General features: G+C 42.9%; 1 long non-coding RNA gene across 2 annotated transcripts; it reads right to left on the bottom strand.

Annotated features, from left to right (window-relative positions):
- Window positions 1–24,625, bottom strand: LOC109296981. Of its 2 annotated transcripts, none has more exons than XR_002097126.1 (3): window positions 24,540–24,625; window positions 13,843–13,977; window positions 1–175 (listed from the first exon to the last, which is right to left on the bottom strand). It is a non-coding gene; the product is annotated as an uncharacterized LOC109296981 (long non-coding RNA). The 2 variants fall into 2 exon arrangements; XR_002097127.1 differs by having other exon boundaries at window positions 13,843–13,974.
- Between the last annotated feature and the right edge of the window lie 6 nt (window positions 24,626–24,631).

The following is a 24,631-nucleotide window of genomic DNA, read 5'->3' as shown; positions in this document are numbered from 1 at the left end:
CAATTAACACTGCCAATGCTACCCTGCTGCCAAACTTCCCAGCCATGTGTGGCAGGATCAGGACCTGGGCAGGCCACCCCACACAAGAATCCAGCCCAAATGAGTAAAGAACAGAAGTTACTACCATGTGACAGATGCTAGTGGCCTATGTGAAATGATCTTTATAGTCTTCATCCTTTAAAAAAAATCACCACTACATGGGATATTAATGGGCATACTTTTTGGCAAGTTTCAGATACCTAAGGATTGACAAGGCATACAGAATAAGCAATACCACTGACCCCAGGTGGGATTCCTAAGGTTCAGCTTGGAGGTTCTTTGGAGGTATGGGGAGTGTAGATAGCTGCTATGTTGCATCTGTTTAAGAATAAACTGAGGTAATCACTCTAAGGCCTTTCAGGAATACCAGTTCCATACTGATGTGTTTCCAAGCTCTTGAAGCTCCTCCAAGGTTGTTTTACATGTAAAACATCTCGGAGTGTAACAGAGAAAATAAACAGACAAAAATTTCCTTATGCAGAAGAAGACCCAAAGTCAGGAAACAAGAGGAAGGGAAGAAACTGGAGACCTGGCAGGAGCTGGGAAACAGAGCTGGAGAACCCAGGGTCAAAAAGCTCCTTCTATGAATAAATGTATTGTGCAGCTATCTGGGCTGACCTGAAGTGACAATGGACAGGAAAACGGGTTAAGTCACCTGTTCAGTCCCAGCTGGAGCTAACTAGCTACTCAAAGTGCCTAGTGTAATGTTGATTAGTTTCTACACCAACTGGATATATTTCCCTCTTACATAAGGGGGATCTCCTATTAGACCAGATCATGCTCAACCCCTTTTCATTGCAAAAATGATTTAAAAAAAAGACCTTGGTCAGAAAACAGAGGGTTATCTTGGCATATGCCATAGCCTGGACAAGTGTGGTTTGCTCAAGGTTTTCTTTCAAATGTGTACGTTTTCTTCTGCTATGAGTTGAGTGCTTCTTGGCCATAGCTTGTGGAGGGGGGTGGGGGGAAGATCTGGGCTGCAGCAGACTCCATTTCCCAGCAGCCTCTACCCAAGTTGCTGTGGCCAGTGGACATCCCAGGAGCAGCGGGGCCGGGACAGTGTAAGGCCAGGGCTTCCACTGAGACTGGGCCCAGCAGCACTGGTGCAGTGTGGCTGGGTGGGGACCTGCTCTGTGCCTGGGATCTTGCAGCAGTGATAGCATGTTTCAGAGCCAGGGGAGAGCTGCATTATGGTGCCTGCACACCCCAGGCAGGGGCATGAAGGTAACAGATCGCAGCTCTGGACCACACTGTCACTGCCACAAGATTCCAGCCCTGGAGCAGCTCCCCGCCCAGCTGCATACTCTGCCAGTGCTGCTGAGGCCAGTCTCCATGGAAACCTGGCCCCATGATATCATGGCCCTGCCACTCCTCGGATCTCTATGGAAACTGGCTGCAGCAACATGGGTAGGGGCTGCTGGGAAATGAAGGCCAGCTACCAGCTGGATTGACCATTTTGCCCTCTCCTGGCTTAAGATCTGGACCACTATCTTGTGACATATTTTTTTAAATCTTTCCAAGCAACTACTTCAGTATCAAGTAAAGCATATAATTAGATGCATTGGAATGGATATTAAAAACAAAGTCACGTGAAAATACTGTATGCATTAGGATTCTCTGAAAGCATTAAGGTATTCAGAGTCATGCTGTTATTTTTTGCACAGCATTTTTCCTTCATCTCTTTTTCTGGTTGCATGTGAACCTATAGTGGGATAATGAAGTGAGAATATAGTAGGATATTGGATATTAAATTTCCTGCCTAACAGTTTTTAGGGAATTTTGCTCAAGGCAAGAGCAAACGCAGGCTTTCTGCCCTGAAGAATCAACTAGCGTTGTGTTACAGAAATAAGTGTCAGTAACAAATCAAGAGGTCTCTTTCTGCATGACATCATTGCATCTTTTCCAACTGTAATACAGATCAGTGTTTTGGGGACAAAGGTTTTTGTTTGTTTCAGGGGGAAAAAAAATGAAGACTTTTTATATTGAATGTATGATTGTGCACTGTATACGTTTATAAATGAAGATGTACTTGTCCTCCCTGGAAAAACTAGGCTATGGTATAATTTGCAGCTCAATGTCAAAGATTGGTCATCTTAGTCCTCCTATCATAAAATTCTCATATGCCTTAGAACTTTATGAAGAAGGAGAAGAGCTTTGTTTCCTTTCTTCCTCTTCCCCTCCCTTCTTTCCAGTAACTTTCCTTTCTATGGGCTATATCCATGTTTCTCAACCTTTTGAGACTCAAGGAACCTGTTGTTAGACTCCCCCTCCATAACTTTTGTGACTTCAGTTGCACATAGTTTCAAAAACAAATTAATCTATTGCAGTTGTTACTTTCTTGCAGTGGCAGGGGAGCAGTCAGGCAGAGACGGCCTGCCCATATCTGTTTATCTTCTCACACCTTGCTTATTTTCTCACACTTCCTGTAGCACCACTCAAAGAATCTTGAAGAATTCCAGTGTGCACTAGTACCTTGGTTGAGAATCACTGAGCCATGGGTATGGTATACCCTGTTCTAGCATCTGTCACTATTGTTCCATTTTTCTCTTTTCTTTGTTCCCTTGCTTCTACCATTAGTCAGCTCGCCAGGGGGGAAAAAAAAAAACTTGCCTCTTTCTCTCCCTACAAGTGTCAAATTCTCATAACCCCTTCTCACAAATTACTCAGGAGGCCAAAATTCTGTTATGGGTCAGAGACCTTAAAGTTTGGTGTTACACATTTTTGTTGAACTAGAAATGCAAGCCTTATATCAGCAGGAAGATTTTTTTCAGCTTCTAAGGGTGCATCTACATGCACATGCTAATGCACTTGAATAAACTCTGGCGCTTATTGCTTTGGAGTTTATTGCTCCCAGGTACAGGGCTCCAAGTGTGCCCAGGAGCACAGCATGTTGAGCTGGGTCAGAGAAGCCCTAGCTGATGGAATCCCAGGGGTCAGCCTGCCAGCGTGGGACTACTCCCCCCAGCTCAATATGTTGCAGATGGGCTGGCTGAGGCATAAGTGTGCTTCAGTGTGGAGCCTAACTGGCAGGCAGCCCCCACACTGAAGCACATTCATGATCCAGCCATCAGGGACAGCATCTATACACATGCTACTGTGGAGTTTTTTTTACTTCAGTTTTTACAAGTAGTATCCTGCTGTGGAGTAAATTGGTTTACTCCAGCCTTATAGCGGTGCACGTGTAAACACATGCCACTTACTGCACAGCTAATTAGCCTGCTATGCAGTAAACATCTGTAGATGTGCCATAGTAGGATTATCGTATAGTGCAGGACAGGCCAATAGCAATTAAAGCATTCTACTTTCATGAGGGGTACAAAATTAGCTGAATTTAAAAGGGAATTTAGAAAATAGTTTTTCATTGGCATTAATGGATTATACTAGTGGTACCCAGCTGTTTGGCCCTATGGGTTGAATGACCAGTACCAGGCTGGCCAACAAATTGGATTGGGTCTATGGGCTAAATCCTAAAAGTAGAGACATAGACTATTTCAGTATTAATCCTGTGAAGTACTTTGAAGTACTTGGTTATTCTGGTTACTAGCTGCTCATCCTGAATATAGTCCAATTTAAATAGCATTGGCTACTTCTAGGGTCCCCCTACATGTGCAGGTAAAGGCATGTTAGGATTTCATGTGCAATCCACACAGTTGTACTCCCTGCCATGCCACATGTGCATGGCAGGAAGCATGATTTTTTGGGATTGCATATCAGATCTCATTGCAACTTTTTATAGCTGGAGGAGGGGAAACCCGATCTTGGGCTCCCCATGCAGCAGCAAGAAGCAAGCTCTTGTAGCCAGGAGCCTCATCAGCTGTCCTGGGCTCCCAGCATTAGGGGCACCCCAGGGGTCCCCATGGCAGGGAGACCACAAATGACACAGTATCCCAGCTGTGGAGGTGGTCCATACATCCCTGAAGCTAGGACACCATGACAAATATAGTCTCGCAGTCAGAGATGCATGGGGTACCCCAGAGGCTGAGAACCCTGTCAGCTGATGGGGCTCCTAGCTACAGGGGCATAGATTCTTGTGGCTGGGAGCCAGCATCCAGCTGGGGGCTCCCAGACTTGGGGGTGCACATGGGCCCTCCCAGCTGAGAGCTCCAGTCAGCTGACACGGCTCCTAGCCACAGGACCCCTGGCTACACATTCAGTTAACAGCATGATAGGAAGTAGCTACAAAGTTATTCTATATTTTGGGGAATAACTTTGTAGTGTATTCCTCTTTATCACATCATTTAACTAACTGAACATGTGACCATGAACACTGCATGCCCCTGGAGGCTGGGAAGGTATGGTGAGCTGCCACACTCAGTGGCAGCATGGTGGCGGCAAGCGGTGAACTCCCGTAGGTGGCCGTGACACCGTCACTGGTGTGGGGTGGTAAGCGCTGTCCAGTGGTTGGCAGCCACCTGCAGACGCTGCTGGCAATGGCGGTGGCAGCCAGCAGTGACTGGGGGCTGCATGCAGAGGCTGTGTTGGTGGCGAGGGGAGGAGTGGCAAGTGGCAACCACCTGCAGGCACCGCCAACGGTGTCAGCAGCACTCTTTGCAGGGGATGCACCGCCAATCTCAGGGGGTGCACATGCACCCCTATGCATCACCAATGCATGTGACCAGGTGACCATGTAAGATGTGATTAAATGGCCAATCACATCTTAAATGTAATATGTAGATGGGGCCATAGATTAATAAAAACAATATATCTTTTTCATAAGGGCATCTGAGACTTCAATATGAGATTAGCCATTACTAAGAAAAGTTTGCAATGCACCTCTAAAGCATACCAATGCATAATATAGATCTAATTAAGACATTCTATATTGGGACTACATTTTTCTATGTTTGAAAGTGCCCTAATTTTCAAAATTATAAGCAACTTGTAAAGTCTTCTATAAATTCTTTGATTTTAAAAACACACACTAATAAAGATCCAAATAGCCTGTCTGAACTAGCGACAGAAATCAAGGACAATAAGAAGTCCTTCTTTGGGTATGTAGGGAACAGGAGGAAAACAAATGGGAGTGTGGGGCCATTGCTTAACAACTCAGAACAACTGGTTACCAACATTCAGGAGAAAACTGAACTCCTGAATGACTACTTTGCCTTGGTATTTCACCAGACTAAGGGGAAAATCGTAATAGATAAAGTTCAGAATGGGAATGACTGCCTTTCTAATGTTGACATTGAGCTGGTGTGTGATCCATTAGAAAAGGTCGACATTTTATAAGTCAGCAGGACTGGATGAACTTCATCTGAGAGTGCTGAAGGAGCTGGCCGGTCATCACGGAACCTCTGGTAAAATTCTTCCAAAACTCATGGCGCTTGTGGGAGGTCCCTGAAGACTAGAAGAGGGCCAATGTTGTGCCCATCCTCAAGAAAGAGAGAGGACCTGCCAACTATAGGACAATTAGCCTAACTTCTATCCCAGGGAAAATCCTGGAAAAAATTATCAAGGAGTCTATGCACGATAGGCTTGTAGAAGGTAAGATTCTGAATGACAGCCAGCATGGCTTCAGCATGGGCAGGTCTTGTCTTACCAATCTCATCCCCTTCTACAACCACGGAACTCATCATGTAGATAAGGTAGACATTGCTTACCTAGACTTCCAAAAGGCCTTTGATCTGGTAACCCATGATGTTCTCACGGGAAAATTTGAGGATTGTGGGCTTAACTGCTCGACATTTAGGTGTGTAGGAAGCTGGCTGCAGGGTACAACTCAGAGAGTTCTAGCGAACAGATCTGTGTCATCCTCGTGAGAAGTAGCCAGTGGTGTCCCTCTGGGGTCTATGCTTGGTCCAGTGCTTTTCAACATCTTTACCAATAATTTTGATGTGGGGGTGAAGAGCTCACTGACCAAGTTCACAGATGACACCAAGTTATGGGGGAGCGTGGTTTTGACACCAAGTGGCCTTGAAGATAGGCTGCAGATACAGGTGGATCTAGACAGACTGGCAAGTTGGGTAGATCAGAACCAGATAATGTTTAACATTGAAAAGTGTAACGTATTCCATCTGGGGACAAACAACCCCTAAACTTACTTACACACTCAGTGGCACCAAACTGACTAGCACTATGACTGAAAGGGACTTAGGAGTAATAAGAGACCATAGTATAAACATAAGCTGTCATTGCAATGCTGTAGCCAGCAGGGTAAACAATACTCTGGTATGCATCAACCTATGCATCTCAAGCAAAACCAAGTAAATTATTCTTTTGCTTTACTCAGCATTGGTGAGACTGCAGTTGGAGTACTGCATCCAGTTCTGGGCGCCACACTTCAACAAGGACATAGAAAAGCTTGAGAGAGTCCAGAGAAGAACCCCCCATACAATCAGAGACTTGCAAGGCAAGCCATATGAGGAAAGGCTGAGGGACTTGGGGCTCTTCAACCTAAAAAAAGAGAAAACTGAGAGGGGACTTGGTAGTAGCTTCCCACTACATCAGGGGAATACATCAAGGGCTCAACAAACAACTGCTCACCAGGGAACCCTTGAGAAAAACCAGAAGTAATGTCCACAACCTCTTGGAAAACCATTTCAGGCTTAACACTAGGAAAAACTTTTTCAGTTCAGGTGTCCAGACTGTGGAATAAGCTCCCTCTAGAGGTGGTGCCAATCACCTACCCTGGAAATCTTCAAGAGGAGACTGGACGGGCACCATGCTGGGATCACCCGATCCCAGTCATCTTTTCTGCCTAGTGCAGGAGGGCTGGATCTGATGATCTTGCAAAGTCCCTTCCAGTCCCTTACAATCCATGAACACTATATACTGGATTTATATATTTTTTCTTACACTTTTATGGAAAAATAGCTAGATTTAATGCTAATTTTACACAGCATAATACAATTCATGGAAACAGTTTTTTAAAAACACTTCATATTAAATTTTAAGAATTGATCTCAAATGTTAATTCATTCCTGTTTCATTTTTGTGTCCTATTACTTTCTCTGAGAACTACCTGCTTTTCAGGCATTCTTCTCCTTTTGTTTTCATCACTGTCAGAATACAGTACATTATTATCTTCATTAAAAAAATAGAACATGTCACTCTGGGTTGTTTATTTGGTGGTTCTGATATTGGTTTGAGACTCTAATGGTTGGTAAGCTGAACTCCAGATGGAAAACAGAGGGTTCAGGAAGAGTATTCCACCTATAGGGGCAGGTGACACTTTAGCCTCCAGGAAAGCTGGAGGAACTCTGCATCACGTCCACGCTTCTTTCCAAGAAAAAATTACCCTTTCAGAGGATGATGGCCGATATCGTTGTCACACACATTTTTACATGATATATATGAGAGAGCGCAGAGCAAGTGTGGGGATAGAAGAGAGGAAAATGTGCAGCAGAGAAAGAAGACATAAGTGAAACTACACCACTTCTTGGATTGGGATTGCAGAATTCCTTATTAATGGCCAAACACACTGAAGACCTATTAAATGACATTGGGCCAGGTTGTCACCTGAAGTATTGCTCCATTGATTTCAATATTATAGGTCCATCACTATAGCAGAATAGGCTGCCATTTTATAAGGACCGAAAGGAGAAAAGAAATGTGGTACTATGAAAAATGGCTAAATTGAGAAAGCAAAATAAATCAGAATAATGACCTCCATGGAGTAACTGGCTTTTGTTAATATTTGTAATACCGCAAAAAGCTTTGCAAGAAAAAAAACAATAATATGCATTTTGTTCATTAGTTCTGTGACAATCCACATGCCTTTAAAAAGAAAAGCTTTGCCTCTGTGAAATGAGGGTAGACTTTCGGGTCAGACCCCAAGCATCTATATCACAAAAATCCATTGCTGATAATTCTCATGCAGCAGACATCAAGCTGATATAGAGACTGATCTAATAGACTGACTGGCTAATGTGGTCCCAATTTTCAAGAAAGGGAGGAGGGAGGACCCAGGTAACTATAGGCCTGTAAGCCTCACCTCAGTGCTCAGCAAGATCTTGCAGAGAATCATCCAGGAGCACGTGTGGGGGGCCCGCAGGGGAGATCATGCTCAGGGGCAATCAGCATGGGTTCATCAAAGGCAGGTCCTGCCTGACCAACCTGGTTGCCTTTTATGACCAGGTGACCAAATCCTTGGATGATGGTGTCGCCATGGATGTAGTCTTTCTAGACTTTAAGGCCTTTGACACGGTCTCTCACCCCATCCTCATCAATAAATTAAGCGACTGTGGCATTGATGCCTGCACAGTTGGATGGGTAAAAAAAATTGGCTGATGGGGCACACCTAGAGAATAGTGGTGGATGGGTTGTACTCAACCTGGTGAGATGTGAGCAGTGGGGTACCCCAGGGCTCAGTCCTCAGGCCCGCACTATGTAACATCTTCATCAGCAACTTGGACGAGGGGGTGGAAGGCACGCTGTCCAAGTTTGCTGATAACACTAAGATGTGGGGCGAGGTGGACACACTTGAAGGGAGAGAGAGGCTGCAAATAGATTTAGACAGACTACAGAAGTGGGCAGATGAGAATAGGATGGGGTTCAATGTAGATAAATGCAGATAAATGCACCTTGGGAGAAGGAATCCACAGCATACATACAGGCTGGGGAGTTCCCCTCTTGAAAGCACAGAGGCGGAATGGGATCTTGGAGTCATTACTGATTCCAAGATGAACACAAGCCGCCATTGCCAGACCGCAGCCAGCAAGGCCAGCCATACCTTGCCATGGATGCAAAGATGCATCTCAAGCTGGTCCAGAGAGGCAATACTCCCCCTCTGTGAATTTGGTCAGGCCGCAGTTGGAGTACTGTGTTCAGTACTGGGTGCCGCACTTCAAAAGGGATGTGGCCAGCCTGGAGAGGGTTCAGAGGAGGGCCACTCACTTGGTGAGAAGCCTATGAGGAGAGACTGAGGGACCTGAACCTGTTCAGCCTCAGCAAGAGGCAGCTGAGGGGGGACCTGGTGGCTGCCTACAAACTCATCAGGGGAGATCAACAGTAAATAGGTAGAGCCCTTGTCTCTCCAGCACCACCTGGGGTGACAAGGAGCAATGGTAATAAGCTGCTGGAGAATAGGTTTAGTTTAGAGATCAGAAGGCAATTTTTTACAGTTAGGGTGGCCAAAATCTAGAACCAACTTCCCAGGAAAGTGGTCCTTGCCCCTACCTTGGGCAAATTCAAGAGGAGTGTGGATGTTCACCTGTCTGGGGTCTTGTGAACCCAGCATTCATTCCTGCCTGTGGCAGGGGGTCAGGCTAGATGATCTGTTCAGGTCCCTCCAGACCCTAGCTACTATGAAATTATCTAACACATCTCTAGCCACTGTAGTTGTGGTTCATCTTTATTTATGGCAAACTGTTCTTACAGTTTTAGGAAAAATCTAGACAGGATCCCATGCTAGGTAATCATAACGGTGGTCCAGTGCCATATCTTTACTAGTAAGTGGCCAGTGCGAAACAATTCAGTAAAATATCCAAGGAAACTCATCATGGACCTTTGCAAAATAATCTGTTCATATAAAGTTTCTTCCTAAAGCCAGGCAAATAACACTTGGCTTATGCCTTGAAGCATGAGAGTTAAAAAAAAAAATTTCTACCCCCAACCATTTTCATCCTATGGTATGCCTGGGCATTCTCATTATCTAAATAAGTGCATAATCCTTTTTTAGAATCCTACTAAGCTCTTGGGCATAATGATAGCTTTTTGCAGGGAGTTCAACAGGCTAATTATGCATTGTATATAAAAAGTATTTCTTTTTAATCAGTTTTAAATTTATTTCTTTTCAATTTCATGGATGCCCCTTTGTTCTTATATTATGGGGAAAGGTGACTAGGAGTACCCAACTGACCTCTTCTATACTATTAATTATTTTATATATCTCTAAGAAGTCTCCACTTATTAATCTCTCTTTCAACTACACAGCCCTAATCTTTTAAATCTCTCTTAATATGGAAGTCTCTCCAGGTCTTTATTCATTTTTGTTACCCATCTCTGGACCTTTTTTGATTTTTTTTAGTGTATATTTTGAGATGATGTGACCAGAAATGAATACTTTCATGCAAAATGTACCAACAGTCTGTAATTGCAATATTACAATATTTTCCTTGTTTTCCACATTTTATCTACTCTCCAATTTTATTTATACATTGATCAGATGTCTTAGTTGAGTTGCCTAGTTCATTTAGAACCCAACAGTATGTTAAATCTGTTCCTTCTAAACCAAATCATCATATTTATCAACAATTATTTTTTTCTGCTATTGTGCTAGCTAAGTTTCCATTCAGTTGTCTCTAATTCTGCTACTAAATAACTTTGTCATCTGGAAATTTTCCCAGCTTTCCATATACCTTATTTTCCAAATGATTTATAGCTGTTTTCAACTCTCCTGCTACAACAGCGTGGTTGGAAATGTTTTATGTATTCTGTGACTAAACAGAAGAATATGGTCTGGTTGTACACTACGCTGAATGGTAGTAGTATACTGGTATATAGTCATAGTATAGAATATCAAGAAAGAAAAGACCTCAGCTCAAATACTACCCAAAGTTACAAAGAGCATTGACTTTGATGGCCCAATTAGTGCCCATTTTTGTAAGCTGCACAATCGCAATAAGGTTCAACACAACTAATCGTAATCATGTAGTGGGATTGTATGTGGATTATAGAGTGTGTTGCTAGAACTGTGTATGAAGCTGCCTACACTGGTCTATATTTATTTAAGACAGTATTGTTAGCCTCTTGCTTTCATGAGTACTAAATTCACTCTCACAAAACGTCTGTGTACATTTGGTTGTGCTGAGATTTGGTTTGGGGCAGAAAGGCTGATTCAGGCAGACTGTTTGCTTTATTCTCTTCCGTCTATTTTCCCTTCCTATATGTATTCAAGCATGTAATTCCCCACTGAATTTAGCTTTCCTTCTTTTATTCTGGAAACTACATTTTTACCTCCTCCAACAAACACCTTTTGCCCTCCTCATTTCTCTCACCCATCTAGTTAGCAAATAACACTTTAGGTACTGAGCAGGTAAGCAACATCTTTTAAGAGTGGTGCCAGTGCTGCTGTATGTACTAGCCAAGAAAATGAAGTTGCGTAACAGGAACCCGATTCAGACTTTAGATCAGGCTCTGTTAATAAAGCATCCCTCCCCGTCTTGCTGGAAACATCACCTTTTCCACACACCTGAACTCCACTGAACCTGGGGCACAGGAGTGCTCAGATGCTGGCCTTCTGTGCTATTGCAAAGCTAATGGGCTGGCAACATATTGTTTCTGACATTCATAAACCACATTAGACAAAAACAATTCTAAATAAAAGAGACACAAAGAGAGAGGAAAAAAAACATCTCTTTCCCACAGAGAAATGGGATCCCACAGAATTTCAATCTACATAGAATTCCTTCTGGTTTATAACTTAAAGGGGAAAAAAAGCTTTGATAATTAATTTGAATAGTCATAATTAATTATATAGATATTTATACATAAAATGACAGTAAATATAATTAGCAAACCCCAGCAGGGTACAAAAACCTTGTATTAAATTAGATATGTAAGCTACACTGCATCATTTTTAGGGTTAAGAGGGTTGCTAAGAAGCCTATTTGCTCACCATATTAAAATGTAACTTACTGATATGCCTTCTAGCTCTAAATTGCAAGTTTCATAAGCACTAAAAATTGGCTGACCTACTTCTTGATAGTAATTGAAAAGGATTATTACCGACAATTAGCAAGCATGCAATAAATTACAAAAGCTTCAATGGATAATTTACTTCCCAAATATTTTGTTAAAGCAAATGTAACTTTAAAATATATTAAAAAAAAGCATTAGATATTTCTTAGAATGACAACCCGGCCATTGTTTTATGAGAAGTATTTAAGTGAAAAAGTTTGTTTCCCATTATATCAGCATGAGATCTTTATCATCCTCGTCTGGAGAAGGTTCTTGTGGGTAAATAACATAAAGGGAGAGGATTTACTCATGTAACTATTATCATGAATTGCCACATGACTAGATTTCTGTTGATAAGAATAAAAAGGTAGATCACAGGGACAAATTTTGCCATCAGATTCAGATTTTGGTATTAAGAAGTGTTTCTTAATGCAGTATTTACAATCTCTCAGTCCAAAGGTTCTTCCTGTTAAAGTATCTTTTTGGAACAACAGCTACCGATGTCAGCATTTATTACAACTGGGCCTTAACACTAGCATTCTATATTGGGTGTGAACAGAAGTTATACTTTTGTATGATGAGGCTGCCAAAAGCACTCATCATAACGTAACAAATGTTCGGGTCTGCAGACCACTTTGAAAATGGCAGATTGCATGAAACGTTAACCCTCATCTGATGTAATATCAGATGAAGGCACTCTAGAGCAGCACACCTTGGTGAACTTATGTACAGGTTCACATTGAGGATTAATCTTGAGTGATTCTGCCTGCATCACAGGGGCCTTTGTGGGCTGAGCCAGCACTCACAGGTGAGCACTGGCCCAGTCCCGCCTGTGGGCTGTCACACAGAGGAGACAAAAAAGGCTCCTGGAAAAAGCTCTGTTTCCTCCCTCCCCACTACTGAGTGGGGGAGTAGGGAACAGGAAAGGGAGTCCCCCCTCAACCCCTGCTAGGGTACTGGGGGGAATTGGGCTGGGCCCACACAGTGGGGGGTGGGGGTGGTACTGGAGGGAGCTGGGCCAGGCCTGCGAGGCAGGTGGAGGGGGCATTTCCCCCACTACTCCAGCTCCAGGTGCAGCAACCATAAGGCTGCTGCTGTCAAGTGGCTTGTGTAGGGGGTGGGGGAAGGGAGTCCCCTGCTGCACAAGCCCAACTTAGTTCCCCCTGAGATCCCAGCAGGGGTACAGCTTCATCCTCATCCTCCCCCCCACCCATGGCTGGCAGGGGGCAGGGATGGGGAAGAGGGTGGTCTGGCAGCCTCCTGGGAGGCTGCTGGAGTGCCCGTCTGCTGGCCAAGACCAATGCAGGCAGGCTCTGAGCTTCCCCCACCACCCAACAGGCGAACCAATGCCTGCTGGGTTCAGTGGCACCCTAATTATGGTTCTTTTGTGTAAAGCACCATAGGTAGAGTGCTTCCCAACAGGGAGCCTAAGAGTCTGTATGCACCTGTTCATTATTATGAAGCCTTAAACTTCTGAAGGCTAAAATTAAAAGAAAGAACCATTTTATCATTCTTGTAGCAGTCACCGAGTGTGAGCATCCACTATTGACTTCAGTAGTGCAGGATTAGCTACTGAATACATATCTAAGGAATGCTCCAAGCATGTATTGTTTGATTATCTTTTCTGGTAAGGTTAGTTTGAGAATCAAGCTAAAGTGCAAATCACTTTCAACTCATTCAATAAATACCGTTAGATTTTTCTAGCCTGAGAAATCAGTCAATTAAGTTGCTTTAACTGAAATCTCAGAATAACATTATTTGCTAATTTGTTAGATCCAGCTAAATTTTCCTATCAGCAGGTCTCTATGCAAAGATTACTCTCCACATCTCTGTGGTTATTTAAGGCATTGAAGAGAATTTCAGAGCTCACTTTGACTGAATCAAATAGTAACACCATTATTATTCTTTGCTTCTTCAATGCTGATAGATTCTACAAGACTCCTATATAGATGTTAAGTTTATCAAGTTCCAGGAATCCTTAAAAATGAGAGACTTTTTCTTCCTCTCCCCCTCCAAATTTAATACAACAGAAGTATTCCAAAGAAAGTGCCCCAATCTTATTTGTAGAAAACTAGCTGAAATAGATGATCGGATGTTAAGCTATACCTTTTCAAAAAGGAGTATGGTACAATTGTTTTATTTGTTTGTTAGTTTACCAGAGAGACCCAAATATAATAGCCTTACCTTGATGTGTGTCCTTTCTGTTCCTTAGGGTGTGGGTTTGGAATCTCACTCTATCTGAAAGTGCATTGAAGGTTGGTTTCTGACTGTATCTCCAAGCAAGGCAAGCTTCTTTTGTCCATCCCTCCTTTCTTACTGCTGGCCATAAAAGAAAAAAAAAAAACAAACCCAAAAAAACCCAGGTTGGACCACAGATAAAGATACCCAGTTACAAGGATTTCCTGCTTACAATGCCTTCTGGACATAAAATGACCGATTCTCCTCTCATTTACACCATATAACTCTTTTGACCTAGAATAATTCATCCTTTTTTCCATGGGTGTAAATGCAACCAGGATCAAGCCCAAGGCTCTGACACAGCATCAGATTTTATGGAAATAATAAATGTTTCCTTAATCATTCATTAAGGAAACATGCTTCCGCACAGCCTATTGCCACAAAGTATCTCAGGTGGTGTGCAACAAAATGCAGTTTAAAAGACAACAAATGTACAAGGTTACAGCAATTAAAATTGGTAATAAAACCATAAATAAAAGCAACATGGTATGCCAAGGCCTTATTTAAGAATGAATATAGTGCTCATGGAAGATAAAGGATTGACACAGTAGAAGATGCATTCTCTATTTATCCACAGAACATTTGCAGTGCCAAAGGCCTTCTGAAATAAAAGCTTTTTAAGCACAAGGCAAGACATCTTTTGTTAGAACATTCATCTATTGTATATCTCCCTTAGCCAGCTTTTCCTCTCTTCTACCCCTGACTAATACTGAACAGGACAATTAAAAGTTTCACAACCTGCTTTTACCATATGTCATCTATTCATATGAAGAAGAGGGGCAGGCACCATGTTAAAAAAAAAATCTTTTCTTTCCTTGGAAAAAATCATTCAGTGTTGGTTTCTGCATTTCCTTCTCCCTTCGAAGTAAAATGATATCAGTTAGTTTAAACCCTGAAAGACATACTGCATTCAGAAAAAAATAATGTGGATCCTAAACTTTAGTATAAAGAGAGAAATTGCTAAGCATCTAAACTTATGCGTACACAGACACAAAAGCCACCCTTTTTGATCCTCTCAGGAGCTGTATCTCAGTCTTTTCTCAAACTAGCCTCCAATTACAGTCAAAAGGAATTTTGCTTTTCTTAGGTCTCCAAGTCTGGTCCCCTGACTTATACGGTGTTGCTAACCTGGCCAGAGGAGAATGCCCAAACCAGCTTAGACTTTTTCAAAACTGTGGTCATACCATTGCTAAAATAGGTGTCCAGAACAACGACATGGACTAAAACAGTACAAAAAAGCAACACATTCAATGAAGCCCATTTTACTTTGGTTAAAGTAAATGGCACAATTCCCACTGGATTTTTCTTTAAGTGGAGCAGAATGAGACTTCAAAAGAATCATGTTTCATTTCCCATGTACTTGAAGAAATTTATCAATACTTACAGTATGGGGGGAAAAATGAAAGTATTGCATTATTTTTAAATACATGTGCATCGCCAATGAGGGAAATAATCTGGTTGTGTTAATACATATTCACAAATAAACTTTGGTTTAATGTTGCAGCAGATTACAGCAGAACACCATGAATAGCACTGTGCATTTTGTCAATATATCAGTTTCTCTCACCAGGTAAAAATCATGCTATGGGTCCCCTCCTGTGGCCTGGAGTGGGTAGAGGGGCTGCACTGAAGCTGACATCTGCAGGAAGAATTCTGCTTCACTGGTGCATTGTCCTGAATGATTAGGTTCATGGCAGTAGTTTCTCTATTTTTATTGTTCTCCCCCTCATCATCTGAAAGCCATTATGGCTGCATCTACACGAGCATGGACATTTGTTTCCCCAAGGACGAGAAGCAGTGGCATACCTTGTGCTGCTGCTACTTATCCTTGGGGAACGTCTGTGCCATGCACCCTCTGGCATGCAGCAGGTTACCCTTCAGGGGAAGCTGAGGCCAGCACCCTTACCTGGGGCCCTGGGGACCTTGGAGCTGTAGTGATCCTGTTACTTGGAGCCAGGCCAGCAGCTGGAGTGTGGCTCCAGCCAGGCAGGCTCTGGCTTTGAGGAATGTGTGCTGCTCCCATGTGTGCCACCCCACTTTTTTTTCTGTACAGGCTTTTTTGATCCAGAGATCTCCATTTCCTCCCCCCCACCCCCTCCTCCGAGACAAAGTAGCAGCACAGGGAACAGCTGAATATGTGGTGCTGCAGATGGGTCTCTGGGGCCACATACCGCACTGCCGTGCTCATCTGGACATGGCCTATGAGGGGCGTCTACACTGCTACCATTGCGCTAAGCAGCTGGCAAGTAAGGTCTAGTTTGTCTCAGAGTATCCTATGGTTAATGAATCAATGTAAGGAAGCTGAAGTTGATGACACAGGGCAGGCATGACAAGATACAGTTTCTGAAGAAAACTCAGTGTTGCAGTTCCCACTTATATTTTGTATGTGTCCTCTGGGAGTTGGATACCATGTGCTGTTCCCTGTCAACAGTCCCAACCAATAGTATCAGTAAGGGAGGCAAGCAGGAAACCAGCCCAGGTGCTGACTTGGGGGTTCACAAAAATAGTGGCACCACCAGTGCCAGCGAACTTTCCCCCGCTGCTGCCCACCATACTGCTGCCTGGGACAGAACGGACCAGTTTCTGATCCCAACACCATTTCTCTTAGGTGCAAATTTTTATGTCAGTAATTCACTAGGGCCCTTGACCTTTCCTTGCAAATGCTCAGTGGCAGTAAAAGCTTCTTGCCCATTACTATAGATACGAATGGCCATTGTGCCAATTCTGTGGCATATGCCTCTTGAAATGTATCCCCTTATGTCATTAGCTCAGTTGTTTCAGCTAAATAGGAAGGTGTATTCCATACTAGATCAAGTGTGGATGACACCATTCTTTCACTGCTGTGTTGTCAATCAAAGCTTTTATTCTATTTTGCACATGTCACATCAATCTGTAATAGATGTCCATGTCAGTCAAATACATGTTATGCATAGATCTGATGTCACTAGTATGCTTTGGATTCAAATCAATGATAAAATTTTGCATGGATTCTATCAGGTCCTTTTATAAGAAACAGGCACAGAAATCTCTTAATTGAATTTTCTCTTTAACAGTGAGGGACATATTTTCACCCAGCCACAGCATGGACTTTGCCTTTGTACACACACTTTTTTTTGCCTGTCGATGCAGGATAACTAATATCTTAAGACCTGCATGTGGCTTTATACCATTAAAGCACTTTACAAACATTAATTAAACTTCACAATACCTATGTGAGGTAGGTCATTATTATTAACTATATTTTGCGTATGGACTAAATTCCTAACTGCCACAGTCTGGTTCAGCTCCATTGACTCTAGTGGAATAACACCTGCTTATGCCAGCAATGACTTTGGTCCAGAGAGGATAGGTGACTTACCCAGCGAGTCAGTAGCATATTTGGCATTAGACAGAATTCAGAAGATCCTACCTCCCAATTTAGGCTTCTCAGCCCATTAAAATACTTGAATTCTTGGATTGCATGTTCAGAGGCAGTAACCTTGCAAACAGATGGGCCTGTAAGCTAAATGAAAAGCTTTCTGAAAATTTTGGATATTCAATAGACATCCTATCTCATTTAGGTTTGGCTGATTTGGTTCAACTGATTATTTGATAAAATCTGAGCCAACTTGACTCCTGACTGTCTGTCATTCCTGTGGTCTGTTACTTTGCAATACCTCCTTATTGTTTTCAATAAAGTAGTGAACCAAACACATGTAATTTCATAATTAATCAAGCTCAAGCTATTAATTTTATTTCATTTGAGCAGAGGTTTGGAAGTCAGGGAAACTGATTCATAGAGAATAAAGCAACCAGCACACAAATGCCTTATGTCATTGTATTTTTCAAATAGCAGAGAGGGTTGGAAATTTATCTCCCAATTTTATAATACAACCTCAGCATATTGAGAGAGACTCTACTTCAGCAGTCCCTTCAGGAGTCAGTGGACATTGTTAATCCTTAGAATTCCTCACAGCCCAATTCAGAATGTGATTGATAGTGGGCTGGAAGGATCCCCATATCCTCCTTTCTTCATGCTAGCAAAAGTAAAGGTACTTTGTTGGCAAAGAGCCAGAGAAAGATTCAAGGAATACCAAAGGGCAGAAAGGTAACTCAGGATGAAGAGATGGGTAGCAACCTACTCTCAATGGCCTGAAACTTTCTGCCACCGAAACAAAACAACACAAACAAACTCATCATGCAAGTGACATGATTGAGACGAAGTCCAGTTCACAGATGAGTGCCTCTGCAGGAGATGCAGCTTAATCCTTTAGATGGGCACTTGTATTGTCCTATAGAGTATGATGCACTGTACAGATTCAATCTCTGACAAAAAGAGAAGTAGGCCTTAAATAGTTTAGCACCAAGGGTGGTGAATGATACCACTCAAGCATTTAACAGGCACAAGATACAGTATTAAAAGTATAAAAGAATATACATTTATCATCAAGGAAATGACAAATGTTTCCAAAAGGTACCTTGCTTACAGGCAGACCATTGTGTAACATTCTCTTGTTCTGCCAGGAATATGCGGTGGCTGAAAATTAGCTGGATGGGGAAGAAGTGATTTCCTTGTGGCTCCAGCATTGCAAACACTTAGTACCAATTTTTCATCATTTTGTTAATTTTCACTAATATGACAAGTATGTTACTAATATGATTGTTCTGTTTCAAAACTAATACACACTATTAATATGTTACAGTGATGAATTACTAACAATAATCCATCACCAAGAGGAAAATTGTTGTAATTAAGGCAGTGTTGCTATCCTACAATAGTAATTTGTTAATTTAGTGCAAGGTGCTCAAAGAAAAAAACGTTATCATATTGTTTCGTGTTTCCATCCCACACTCGAGAAGAACTGATCAACCTGAGAAAAAGAAACTCAATTCCCGAGTCTTTACTTACCCCACTTGTAGGTGTTCATACATGCCCACTATTAGAGCTAGCCTTGACCTCACTTTAGGAACTGGGTGTTCTGTTTTTGACCAACAGACTCTTCTCATCATGATTTTATAGAATATTTCTATTGGCTTGGAAAACATTGTATTACATTGCATCAGTATGTTCACACACCGACAACTGTTCTATCGCTAGGTGGTATATTGTCATATTGCATTAATTAAAATACTTTTAATTATATACCTCTCCACTTTGTGTCCACTCTCCCAATGTCAATAAAAGGCCAAATAACATAAAATAATATAGAAAACAGCTTTGCAACTGTGCTAGCCATTCCAAAATGTACAGATACACAGTGATTAAATAAGTGGGGAGGAGTGAAGGTACTTCTCTTTAGGTAGGCATCATGCTGGAAATAAAATGGTTATAATCACTCTTCGGAGTGCTGCCTATAAAGTAAGTTTTGCCCATCTGTATTTCTACAATGAGGCAGCACAAACAGCAGACTCTGCATGTATTCAAAATGCGATCTTAAGTTTGACAAGTATAGTCTTATCATACCACTTACCCCTGTGATACCCTAGAGAAAGCACCCAGTGTCAATCTATAAAGCCATTACTGAGTAATTTTAAGATGCACTTTAAAACTAACTTCTTTTGTAATTCATGTAGTAATGTAGAAAGAAGCTAGCTGGGTTGAGAGCTACTACCAACTGGCCAACTCCCCAAATATTTGCTACCCATCTCCCCCACACAATCTCATCTTTTATTTATTCATCCAGTTAGTGCATCTATTTTTCTGGATCCCAAATTCCCTGGTGACAGGAGCTGTCATTTTTACACATCTTGAACAGTAGCTTTCACTGTGGGTCAAAGCTGATTGTGCCATGTGTGTGGGTGCTACTACAATATAAGTATTACATGTGAAGTATGGAATAATTTATACCTATACCAGATGAGAATAAATCCTATCAGTTTGAGCAGGTGTAATTTCTATACTACTTTGCACAGATGTAAATGTAAATGACTAGAGAAGAAGCAAGGCAGTAGAAAAATCAGGTCCAGTGTCTTTGCGCACACTGATCATCTTCAACTGGTTGACACCAACTTACCAGAGGATTTACTATAGGTTCCATTATAATTAATGGATTGTAACAGGTCGCCCCTCCCAGCGCCATCTTCCTAGTACTCTGCGCCTTGTGTGGGCACCCTTGGTTACTTCTTTGGGATTCTTATGTCCTGTCCTATACTTTCCTGCCATGTCTTGATGGAACTTAGAATGATGTTCTTGTGAGCGGGAGGCTGCCTATTGTATTGGATATGTTGGAGCCATTCCCCTATGTGAGACTGACCCCTGATTTTTCTCTAGCTAGGCCTCCCCATCTAAACCCACTAAACAGGGTTTGACTTCAAGGCTCTAGCCTTTTCCATTGTCTTGGGGCCCTGGCCCCTTTTCCTCCTCCAATCTGGAGGCTGGTCCAGAGGGCCAGGGCACTAACCCCACCACTGGTGGGCTGCAAGCCCTAAACCAGGGGATGACCATGAGCCCGAGAATAACGCTGCACCATGGGCGCACCAGAGCTCCCCAGCTTCTAGCTGCCCCCTCTCTGCTCTGGGGCATCTCGCTTTCCACGGCCTTGGAGCTCAGGTGGCCGCAGCCATGCCTGGCCCCATCTCCTTTCCTTGGGGTCTCAAACCCTCACCAGGCTCAGGTGGCCTCAGCCTTACCTGGCCTCTAACTCTTCACACCCCTTCTCTGGGGCTGGGGTCAGTACACCCCAAATGCTGCACCATCTCTGGTGCCGGGGTCCCCACACTACCATGGGTCCCCTATGAGGCATCCTCCAACCCCCAATAGCCTCACCCAAACCACCGGTAGTGAACAGCAAACGGAAAACTCAGGCCCCTAGGCTATAACATAAATCTCTGCCAATCGGCTACAACATCATTCTTCCTGCCACACCAGGGTTGCTCTATCTTTCCCCAATCTCAGGCTGTACCTGCAGTCCAGCTTCTCCTCTTAGCTCAGTCTAGTAGAACTCCTTCCCCTCTGACTGCCAGCAGGGAACTACCTGCCTGGACTCAGTCCCGGGGTTTAAATGGGAGCTGGGCCCTGCCCCTTCTGGTCAGCTGACCACTAGCAGGTGTGGGTCACTGGCTCCCTCCGGTTGCCCTAGCAACTGGCACCCGAGTGCTTATTCCTGCTCTACAAGTAGCAGGCACTTTAGTGCCCTGCTACAGGGATCCACTTTACAAATTCTTCTTTTAATTCCTAGAGACCCATAACATGATCCATCAAATTGGGTTCTGTACAATCATGTAGTCAGGAACAATAACATCTGTGTCTCCTTTTAACTTTAAAGAAATAGTACTTAACTGGACTTATGAACTGTGACTGTTGGAGTTCAGGTAGAAAAAGCCCAGTGGATTTTGTTTTTAAATTGGTGCACAGAAAAAGCAGAATAGAAAATATGTCATCTAATCTAATATAATCTATTCTTCCCTTTCTGTTCCTTGCAGCTACTATGACCAAAATAGCACAACATGCATAGTTAATAATAGACCAACAGTATTTTTGACAAAAAGTAATTCTTCAAAGAGTACTAAGGCACTTTGTCCTATTGAAGACAGCACAGTAACTGCTTTTGCTCTCCAACCAGCAAGACTCCTGTTATGAAAAAACATTATGTGTATGTGCATGCACAATGCCATGGTTTTCAAGAGTGATTGCTCAAAGAGTTTAATATTATAATTATTAGTTTTTAAAATACAGCAAGACATAACTCCAAAGTTATATCTTCTGTGGCACACCTCCATATTGGAAAATCAAGCTTTCTTGTTAGGTGAAAGAATGGACATAGGGATGTAAAGTTGACATTGGGTCAGCATGATGCCACCACTGGAAAAAATGGCAGAAGTCTTCCTGCACATATTCAAATTTTTAAAATAACGTTGGAGACCTGAATTTAAATGAAATGTAGCAATTCAAATTTGGCTCATAAACTGTGAACTTTTATGCCAAGTTCTAGTCTGAAATGAATTTAAATGGCCACATTTATAAACTCCACAAGAAGGAGATTATGAAACAGCTGGCAGAAATGATCTGTGTTTTGAGAATATAAAACTAAAGAAAGATATAATCTTAAGCACATAGGACTGCAGTTAAGAGGAAAAAGAGAAGAGAAGAAGAGGAGGAGGAAACTGGAGAGTATGATTTAAGAACATTTGCTACATGGATGATTTAATTTAAGAACGTTATTTATTGGGAGTAGGTAGGGACATTTAGTCTTTCAGATAGTAAGGTACTGAAAAGGCAAGGATGCATAGGATGGTAGGGGCAAGGATTTCTTGGAGTAATATCCTTTATTGGACCAACTGCATAGTTGGGATAGGGTTAAATAAGCTTATCAACGGAAGACATCATTCACTTACTGGGGTTGATCCAATAAAAGATATCACCCCAAGAAATCCTTGCCTTTTGCATAATTTCTGGAATCCTCATGGCTACATCATTTGAACACTACTACTGCATGGAAGGGTCACTGTGAAGGTAAACAGCAGTGTTTGTGAGCGTCAGGCAACAGGCTAGTAGGAGTGGTCCTACAGTTGTGGTTTTTCAGAAGTAACCATACTGACTGCCTATGGGGATTGCTGTGCAGACTGAACCCCAGTAAAATGACTGAGAATTAACTGTCCAGTGGTTGATAATTTGAAAATACAAACTTCTGATTTCCTAGACACATTCCACATAAGCATAATAGATATTCTGGTCACTTCTATGTCTATGCCCTCAGCGACCCCCATACATAGAGTTTAAGACAGGAATGCTTCCTGGTGTTGATGGCTGAATTCTGCAATGGGATCACTGGAATTCTGTGTAGGTTTGAGGGATCACATGGCTGGATGCCTTTGCAAAATACAGCCTATATCATATCCTAGTAAAACAGTTTAAATACAGTAAAGCCCAAGACAAAGCTTTAGTTCCTAAAACAGTGCTAATACCTATAGGATACCATTAGTGGCGACCATTATTTGTCTAAATTTCAATGCAAAATATATTGGCAAGCTTGTTGGGTAACTGAGATAAATGCATACTGCCAGTAAGCATTTTTGGTTTCAAAAAATCATATAACTAATAACTATCTTCTTATATATGTAATTTCAGCTTCCTTGCTGTTTTTATTTTGTAACCAGTTCTCTTTGCCCCCTACAGTACATGCAACTCTTGTGCTTTTCTGATTCAGTGAGTCTATAAGGCACATCTCTAATCTGCTGTCTTGCAGTATTTTATACTTCTACAGTACCTCACTGTGGGCCTTCTGGTACCTGCAGGAGTTAATGGAAATTGGGTCAAACCATAGGTGAGGGAAGCAGGTGGTAAAAAAGTCCATGTTTTAATCTTGGTAGGAAGGAAAGGCAGATATATGGCTAAGCAGGGCAATGAGCCAGGATCTGTAAAGACTGCTCCTAGCTTTTCCACACATTTCTTGTATGAAGCTAGGTAAGTCACTTCAAGTCCTGAAGGATGAATGCCTCCCATGAGATGCTCCAAGTCTAAGCAACGTCAGTGGACTCCCAGAAAGTACTGGGCACCAAATCCTCTCAGTGCCTCTGCTTCCCTCAAAGCTCTCTGCATAGGACTCTCACCTCCTAGTGACAGGTTTGGGCTCCCTTTCAGTAAAATCGGAATAATAATAAAAAAAAGTACAGTCAGGTTCACTTACCTACCAATACTTGCAAAGTGCCTTACAATCTTCAAATGCCAAGATTTTAGAATTTAGATCTTTAGATTTAACAGCAAAGCACTACGGGCAGCATCTAATGCAGGGAAACCTTGACAAGAAGGCAGCTCTCCAGTGAAGAATGCCTCTCTTCACTAAATGGGCAATGCTTCCCCAACAGCTTCTGCAACAAAAAGTTTTGTCCCAGGGCACTCTCCATTCCCTTCCAACCAAAGCAAACCCAACATCCGCTTAAACCTCTGTTAAAGGTCTGTTGAACATCTGGGGCCAAGCCCTACGAAACTGAAACCTATCTATCTTCATCCCATGCCTCCTGGATGCCTGGCCTGCATAATGTGTGTGTGGTCTCCTGTGTTTTCCAAGAGGGAAAGAAAGGGATGAAGGTCTCAGTGTCAAGCCCAGGCACCAGGCTACCCAGGGACAGGGGGGATGCCTGAGTGGGGACTCCATGAAGCCACCAGGCAGAATGTGGGGACTGCTCTGGGGCTGAAAAGGCAGCACCCTGGCAAACTTGGCAAATACTGCTGGGGAGGGAAAGGAAACACCATGGCAAACTTGGCTGTGGGTACCAGATGCTCCTAGAGAGGGAGGGGAAGCAGAAGTGCAAGGGGAAGGAAGAAGGGGCTGAGCAGAGGGGATATGAGTGGAAGCTACCTTGTCATGTAGTCACCCCCACCCTTCCCCCACTCCCTGTGCCTCTAGAAGACATGGGAGCTGTTGTACTGGGAAGGGGAGGGGGAAATGAACTTGCATTATCATTATTATTATTTCAAAACCCCAACAACTCCCCTCCCCCACCCCCAAGAAACCAGCAGCCTGCAACCCTTGTGCAAAGCAGCTACCAGCTAACCACCTTCCCAAGAAAACCATCCTGGTGATGCAGACGGGGTTGGGGGGGCGGGTTGGAAATAAATAAATAAAAGAGAGAGAGAGACCGGGAGAGAAAGGGAGAGGGAGGCAGAGAGGGAGAGGGAGGCAGGTTCAATTATCTAAACAAAGAAATCATGGCGGAGTGTTTACATTTGGCAGCCCCACGGGCGGCGGATTGCGGCGCTGCAGGACCCGCCGGCGGCCGGCCACCTCCCGCGGCCCGGGTAAGTGCGGCGACGCGG

Source organism: Gavialis gangeticus, unplaced genomic scaffold (genome assembly GCF_001723915.1).
Source record: "Gavialis gangeticus isolate Ggan-Ray unplaced genomic scaffold, GavGan_comp1, whole genome shotgun sequence".
NCBI lineage: Eukaryota > Metazoa > Chordata > Crocodylia > Gavialidae > Gavialis > Gavialis gangeticus.
This window is presented reverse-complemented; position numbering and strand designations above follow the sequence as displayed.